Consider the following 8,794-nt stretch of genomic DNA (forward strand, 5'->3'; position numbering starts at 1 on the left):
GGCCGCCGCCTGGGGACTACAACTCCCGGCAGGCCCTGCTGCAGGGCCGGGGTCCGAGAGCTGACGGAGGGCGCGGCTGGAGAACTCACCGACCCCCCTAGCACCCGGCTCAGTGTTCCCTCGGGTTTCCATGGAGACTCAGGATATCACAAAGCCTGGACGCGCCGAGGCACGGGTCCCCGGGGAGGGCGGGGGGGCGGCTCCGGAGGACACCCCGCCTCCCCTCCCCCCGCTGGATCCCACCCCAGGGGCTGAAACAATGCCGCGACCGCCTCTCCCGGGCTGCGGCCGCGCTGCCCTCCGCGGCGGGACCCCGCTGAGGCCGCCTGGTTCGCGCCAAGACCCGCTCCGACGCCCGCGGGATTGCAGGATGCAAAGGGCGGGGTGGGTGTTACAGGAAAACTGTTCTCATGATCAAAGTGACGGCCACTTGGGGCCACCGCAGTTCGCATCTGCACCCTGTGAGGTCTCGAACCCGGAGTGCATTCTCTCCACCGAGAAGATTTTGCCCAGCGCCACGCGGGGGCTTCCCTGTCCAGAGCTCTCAGGCCCAGTGCCTGTCTTATTTCCGGCTTCTGTCAAGGGACAGCGAAGCCTTTGGAAATCATTCATAACCCAATTTACATTCGCTTCACCTGTTTCTTCATGTTTAAATACATACATGATTTACCAAAATCAACAAATCTAAAAAAGAAGAGGAAGGATCATCCCCGGTTTGTCCCACCTTCCTAGCTAATCCTGGTTCAAGCCTTTGCCATTGATTTGTGTTATTTTCTGCAGTTATAATAATAGTTTGGATTAGTCATTTGCCTCTTTGCTCTTAATGTCACTCCAAAGGCGTTGCGATGCGTGTTAAAATGCAGCATCGAGAACCCCCAAGCTGCAGCTGCAGAATCACTCCCTCTCCGGGCTCCCCCGGTATCCGGTGGGGATGAGGAGTCCCCTGGCAGCCATGGCCTCGTGAAGGGGTTCTCTTTGCAGGATACTTTCAAACAAAATGGTGTTCACTACTCCGGGGGCGTGGAGGGGGTCCCCTCTCCCCATCTCAGCAAAATCTACCCGGGCGCAGGACCCACAGAGCCCGCCAAGGCGGGGTTCCCTGCTGTCCTTCCCCGGAGAGCTTAGGGCCTGGACCAGGCCAGGCTGGCCTTCGAGGGATGCATTTCTGGATTACCCACTACTGAGTCTGCACTTCTCCCCTTCCCAACTCCCCTCTGCTTGGTGAGCAGAGAACAGGGAGCCCCCAGGGGAACCTCAAAGCATCCCCAACCCAGTGCAGCCCGGGATGTGACTGTGAAAACTGCTCCAGCTTGGGGCACTGCCCTGTGAATTCTCCAGGGCTTTGCCCGAACAGGGATGTAGGCAAAATGGACTGGGCGTCAGGGAGGTGGCGTGGAACTCCCAGCGGCCTCCCGGCGGCAGAGTCCAGAGGCTACCGCGTGCAGGCGGTGCTGCGCTTTTTGCTTAAGGGAGAGGGAGCCCCCTAGTGACTATAAATGTTTTCTGCGGCGTTTCGTAGACCTTAAATTTGGACTCGAGCGTCTTAGCTTTCTTGGGCTACCTTCCCTAGTCAGAGAAACGGCTGCCTCTACGTCATCTGTCAGTATAGGACATTGATAAAGGTTGCACCCAAACCAGGGGTTGCATATGTCCTCAGTACTTGACTTCGGTTTGTCGTTGTTAACTTAGGCTCCATTTCCTGGGAAGTAGAAAGAGCACAGAGCTGGGAGTCCCACATTGCTGGGTTGGAATCCTTGCTCCTTCAGTTTCTATCTACTTGACCTTGAGAAAGTGACTTACTCCAGCTGACCCTTAGCTCCCCCCAGAATATTGGGGTCATATACATTTTTTAACCTTGTCGTGGAAATTACATGAACAAATGTATATAAAGGCCATAGCATATTGCCTGGCATATAGTGTGCATGCAACTAATGCAGCTATTATTATTTATCCCACAGAAAGTAACCACTTGAACAGTGCGAGGGATATAAGAATATGTGACACTCCCCACAATAACAGCCACAAAAGACAATATATTGTGATTTTTATTATAAAGCTTATATTACTACTTGGTCAGATAAAGTAGAATAAGAATTCGGATGGGAAAGAAATCAGTTCTGCATAACATTGGGAAATGGAGGAGCTAGAATTTGGATTTCACCTGGATATTGATTTGATGGACAGTTCTAAGCAAAGGTCTGAGATTCCAGGGTGAAGGAGCAAAAGCTTGTGGGTGGGGAACCCGAAGGGATATTTGGAAGACAGCAGAAGAACCCATCAGGTCTTGAAAGTCAAGTCCCTGAATGAGGGTGATGGGAAGAGAATGGGGATAGTGAGTTAGGCAGGGGTTGGGGGTCAGACCTCACAAAGCCCAGGGCTGCTGGTTTTTATGAGTAAATGTGTTCTGAGTTCCCAACAGTCTTAACAAACTTCAGAATAAAGGCAAGTTGAAGACTACCATGAAAGGAGTATGGAGAAAAATCACATTTTCTGAACTCCTATTATGAGCCCGGGTCTATTTGGTGTTTTACAACACATCATTTAATCCTTGCTACTCCACACAGCAGGTAGCATTGCTCATCTTACAAATGAGGCTATCTGGACTTAGAGAGGTTAAATGATTTGCCTGGGAAGTCACACTGCTGTAAGCAACAGAGCCAGGATTCCAAAGGACACCTGCCTGGTGCAAAGCGGAGCCCTTCCTGCTCCAGCACGTCCTGCTGCCAGCCTCCAGAAGGCCGGATCTCCAGTGCAGAGAGAGCCTGTGACGGTGAGTGACTCTCAAGAAGAGCTTGTTGCCAAGCCATGGGACCCAGACGTGCCTTCCTCTGCAGCTGCAACCTGTTCCTCCTCGAAGTGCCCCTGGGAAATGGGCTCTCCAGTATTCCCAGGAGCTTTGTATAATATTAAGTTTCCTCCTCATCCTTCTCTTTTCACTTTTTTTTGCTCCTTATACTTCTCAGTGACAACCCTAGTGTGGGGAACAAATTGTGAAGTCTAGTTAGCCATTAAAAAAAAAAAAAAAAGTGAGGCCAGGTGCAGTGGTTCATGCCTATAATCCCAGCACTTTGGGAGGTCAAGGTGGGACCATCACAAAGCCCAGGAGTTTGAGATCAGCCTGGGCAATATAATGAGTCCTTGTCTCTGCAAAAACATTTAAAAAATCAGCTGAGTATGGTGGCAAGCGCTTGTAGTCCCAGCTCTTCAGGAAGCAGGGGTGAAAGCATCACTTAAACCCAAGAGGCGGAGATTGCAGTGAGCCCAGATTGCTCCAGTGCACTCCAGCCTGGGTGACAAAGGGAGACTCTGTCTCAAAAAGAAAAAATAGCCTGGGCGTGGTGGCACACGCCTGTAGTCCCAGCACTTTGGGAGGCCGAGGCAGGCGGATCACCTGAGTTCGAGACCAGCCTGACCAATATGGAGAAACCTCATCTCTACTAAAAAATACAAAATTAGCCAGCCGTGGTGGCACATGCCTGTAATCCGAGCTACTCGGGAGGCTGAGGCAGGAGAATCGCTTGAAGCCGGGAGACGGAGGTTGCAGTGAGCCGAGGTCATGCCATTGCACTCCAGCCTAGGCAACAAGAGTGAAACTCCGTGTCAAAAAAAAAAAAAAGAAAGAAAAGAAAAGAAAAGAAAAAATAGACCAAGTGCGGTGGCTCAGGCCTGTAATCCCAGCACTTTGGGGGACCAAGGCAGGTGGATCACCTGAGGTCAGGAGTTCGAGACCAGCCTGAACAACATGGCGAAACCCTATCTCTACTAAAGATACAAAATATTAGCTGGGCGTGGTGGCATGCGCCTGTAGTCCCAGCTACTCAGGAGGCTGAGGCATGAGAATCACTTGAACCCGGGTGGCAGAGGCTGCAGTGAGCCGAGATCAGGCCACTGCACTCCAGCCTGGGCAACAGAGCAAAACTCCGTCTCAATAAAAAAAGAAAAAAAGAAGAAAAAAATTTGGCCGGGGGTGGTGGCACAGGCCTGTAATCCCAGCTACTCCAGAGGCTGAGGCCATAGAATCGCTTGCGCCTGGGAGGCAAAGGCTGCAGTGAACTGAGAGCTTGCCATTGCACTCCAGCCTGGGTGACAGAGCAAGACTCCATCTCAAAATAAATAAACAAATAAATAATAAATAAATAAATAATTGTCAACCAACAGCCAAACCTGTGTATTCAAGACAGTGCCACAAAGCAGGAGCCAAATTTAAAAAGCACAGGGCCAGGGGGGCAACAAGACAGACAGACTTTGGGAGAGGGAGGCAGGACAACAGAGAAAGCGTGAAGAAGATCTAAAGACATAGAGATACTCAGATACACAAACAGGGGAATGAGACTGGGAGGGTTCCAGGCCCCAGAGCAGTGACTACCGTCAGACAGGGGATGGAGGAGGGGGCCTGGGGAGGAGGAGGCTGAGGGGGTGCTGTGCTAGAGCTGAAACATCAAAATAAATTCCAATGGTTTATCACTACCCTTGAAACTCCGAGGAACTCTCCAAAAATTTAAATCATTCCTTCTGGCCTAGGGAAGTTGTTTTTTTTTTCTTTTTTCTTTTTTTTTTTTTCTGCTTTTATTTTTAAATTTCAAAGTTTAATTTTGAAATGCAAGTTTGCCTTCTCTTGGAACGAGAATGGCCACAAACCAGCATAAAGGAGGAATTGCTGGATGATTCCAGCTGCCCCAGCCTTGTAGCAGAAATCTACAATGTTAAATTGGCATTTATTTCACGCACATGTAGAGGTTCTTTAAGCCAAACAAAGCTAGAAATTGCATAGTCTCACAATGCCAACATTATCCAGATGAAGATAATGAGGCTTTGTTTTAAGCCTTTTTCTCCCTTAACAAATAAAACTTGAGTATTAGAAAGAATAATAATGAGGACAAGAAACACAAGTCAAATATAAACAATCACCTTCAGGGAACAAAAGAATTACTCTAAGAATTAGATCTTTAATCACCTTTTGGTTCCCTACCTGTCATGTTCCACAGCACGGGGCTTTACTGAGCCCCCACTGGTGAAGGAGCTGAGAATATAGGAAAGAATCCTCTCACCTATGCCCCCAAATTGAATTTTTATTTATTAAGTGAATCCAAAGGAGTAAGACAGTAGGGCCAGGTGTGGTGGCTCATGCCTGTAATCCCAGCACTCGGGAGGCCAAGGTGGGTGGATCACCTGAGGTCAGGAGTTTGAGACTAGCCTGGCCAATGTGGTGAAACCCTGTCTCTACTAAAAATACAAAAATTAGCCGATGTGACGGTGTGCGCCTGTAGTCCCAGCTACTCGTGAGGCTGAAGCAGAATTGTTTGAACCCCGGAGGTGGAGCCAAGATCGTGCCACTAAATTCCAGCCTGGGTGACAGAGTAAGATTCCATCAGGAAAAAAGAAAAAAAAAAAAAAAGACAGTACTTTTCCCTTACTACCTTTCGCTGATATTCTTTTTATGAAGCCAGTTCCTCCATTGAGCTTTCTTTTGTTTTTGTTTTTTGTTTTTGTTTTTTAGAGATGGAGTCTCACTCTGTCACCCAGGCTGGAGTGCAGTGGCATACTCATAGCTCATTGTGCCCAGCTCATTTTAAAAATCTTTCTGGGGAGATGGGGTCTCACTACTTTGCCCAGGCTAGTCTCAAATTCCTGTCTTTAAGTAATCCTCCTGCATCAGCCTGGGATTACAGGTTTGAGCCACTGTGCTTGTCCCTAATTTTTGTTTTTTAGTTGCATTAATCAGAACTTATCTAAATAAGAATTAAAGCTGGGCTGGGTGCTCTGGCTCACACCTGTAATTCCAGCATTTTGGGAGGTTGAGGCGAGTTGATCACTTGATGCCAGGAGCTTGAGACCAGCCTGGCCAACATGGTGAAACCCCTTCTCTACTAAAAGTACAAGAATTAGCCGGGCATGGTGATGGGCACCTGTAATCCCAGCTACTCAGGAGGCTGAAGCAGAGGAATTGCTTGAACGTGGGAGGTGGAGATGGCGGTGAGCCGAGATTGTACCACTGCACTCCAGCTGGGAGGTGGAAGTTGCGGTGAGCCGATATTGCACCACTGCACTCCAGTCTAGGCTACAGAGCAAGACTCTGTCTCAAAAAAAAAAGCTAATATTTATTGAGGATTTCCTGTATACTTTAAGTGCATTATTCATTTAATCCCACAGCACACCTGTGAGAAAGATATCATGACATTCACTTTATGGAATAAAGTAACTTCCCCAACATCAAACAACTCAAAGGGGCAGAGCTAAGATCTAAGTCCCAGTTTGACTCCAGATTCCATGTCTATTCCATTAGACCACTCCATTAGTTCAGTACCTGTTACTGAACATTATTCCACTTACAGTTTCCCTTTTCTCAAATCTGTTATGGTTACTTTGAGTTTTTGTTGTTGTTGCTGTTGTTTTTTAAGTTGGTGGTTTTTTTTTTCTTGTTGGATTGTATGGATGGGAAGTTATTTAGAATTATAATTTTCAGGGAGGCATCCACTGTGTGATGGGGTAGAATTTGGTGATTTGTAGAATTAGATTCATTTGCTTCCCCACTTTCAGGTAAAAAACGCTGTAAGGCACCCAGGGGACCAGGCGTCCTGCTGTTCAAACCTCCAGTGTCTCAGAGGGCTTGGCCTGTGTGGCCAAGTGGGGCAAGTGCTTGTGTGACCTGGGAGAAGTCACCTCCATCAGGGGATGTTCTCTTCCCCACTGTAGTGCAGTAGTCACCAGTTCTGTTATTTTGAGGATCAAAAAAGGCTGGATAAAGTCCCAGAGTGTGGAGATGGTGGGCCACCTTTTGACAACGCCCTGAATCACTCTCTCGGCTGTGGGACCTGGTTGGGTTATGCAGTCTCTCTACGTCTCGGTTTCTTCCTCTGTGCGAGTAGGGTAGTTCAGTTCCTACCCACAGGGTGGCTGTAGGGAGTGCATGAGGAAATGTACATCAGGTGCCTGTGTATGAGGCACATGCTCAGTGTTTGGTCAATGGTTTATAATGAATAGGCTTAAAATTTGACAATGTAAACACCGTGCAATTGAAGTGTACTATTAGAACAGAGCACCTACCTTTGGAAGTGTAATGAGGATTAAATAAGTCACATGTACGGCAATTAAAACTGTTAGCAATTACAATTGTTATTATCTGTTCCGTGAAACAAATGTCCATGAAGCGTGAAATTACAGTAGACAGATCATAGTCCTGGTAGAAATAAAACTCTTCTTGGCTTTATCATACACCAAGTGGAAATCGTTCTTGAGATCTTTGCCATTCCTCTCCTGGGAATCTTGACCCACCAAGCTTGCCAGATGTTTAGCCAGATTCCTAACAAGATCTGGGTACCTGATCTTATTACCAGGTACCAGGGTACCAGGAGTTGTAGTTGGACTGAGGTCCCTCAAATGAGCTTTGGATGTTTTGTTCTGTGTGTCCAGAATCCAAAACTAGAGCCCACCTGTCTCCCTCTCCCATCCCTTTCTGGCATGGACACAGTACGCCAGGACTGTGTGCCTGTAATTCAGCGCCCCACTCCCTGAAGAGGGCCAGGCTACCTGCAGCCAGGGAGTCTCTGCTCAACAGTGGGTGTTTTACCGCACGCACCTGGTGTGCCAGAACCAGAAGGTGAATAAATACATCATCCCCCCAACTCACCTCAGCTTTTTTCTCTTAGGGAGGAGAACCTGTGCTCAGACCGGCTACAATTTAGTTGTTCTTCGAGATGTGTCAGCAAATGTTTGTGCTGGGAATTGAACTCATCTGAGTCGAGGCAAAGTGCCTGAGGATCAGACAATGCCTTAGGGCACCTGATCAAATGAGCTAACATTTCAGAAATTGTCCAGCCTGGGCAGCATAATGATCCCCCATCTCTACAAAAATTTTTAAAATTAGCTGGGCATAGTGGTGTGCGCCTGTAGTCCAAGCTACTTGGGGGGCTGAGGTGGGAGGATCTCCTGAGCCCAGAGGGTTGAGGCTGCAGTGAACCCATGATTTATGCCACTGCATTCCAGGCTGGGTCACAGAGTGAGACCCTGTAAAAGAAAAAGAAAGAAAGAAAAGAAAGAAAGAAAGAAAGAAAGAAAAGAAAGAAAGGAAGGAAGGAAGGAAGAAAGGGAAAGAAAGAAAGGAGAGAGAGGGAGAGAGGGAAGGAGGGAAGGAGGGAGGGGAAAAAAGAAAGAAAGAGATACTGCTTAGCTTTTTGTTGAATTGCATATAAAGCATTATATCGATGTGAATTACTTTTGTTATTATTATTTGATCTGAGGTTTAAAGAGTTGTCAGGTTTTGCTCTTTTTTTTTGTGTATGGTAGTTCTTAGTAGCTCTTAGCCTTGAAATTACACATCACCTGGATTAATGGAAACATAATAGTTGTGATGTGTAAAATCTGCCATTTCTCTGGATAACAGTTATAGAAAAGATGAGTTAAAGAATTAAGAAGTTTAGGCCAGGTTCAGTGGCTCACGCCTATAATCCCAGCACTTTGGAAGGCCAAGGTGGGCAGATCATTTGAGGTCAGGAGTTCAAAACCAGCCTGGCCAACATGGTGAAACCCCATCTCTACTAAAAATAGAGAAAGTAGCCAGGCTTGGTGGTGGGTGCCTGTAATTCCAGCTACTCAGGAGGCTGAAGCAGGAGAATTGCTTGATCCCAGGAGGCAGGGGTTTCAAGGAGCAGACATCATGCCATTGCACTCCAGCCTGGGCAACAGAGTGAGACTCCATCTCAGAAGGAAGAAAGGAAGGAAGGAAGGAAGGAAGGAAGGAAGGAAGGAAGGAAGGAAGGGAGGGAGGAAGGAAGGAAGGGAGGAAGGAAGGAAGGGA

Source organism: Colobus angolensis, unplaced genomic scaffold (assembly GCF_000951035.1).
Source record: "Colobus angolensis palliatus isolate OR3802 unplaced genomic scaffold, Cang.pa_1.0 Scaffold109, whole genome shotgun sequence".
In the NCBI taxonomy this organism is placed as follows: Eukaryota; Metazoa; Chordata; class Mammalia; order Primates; family Cercopithecidae; genus Colobus; species Colobus angolensis.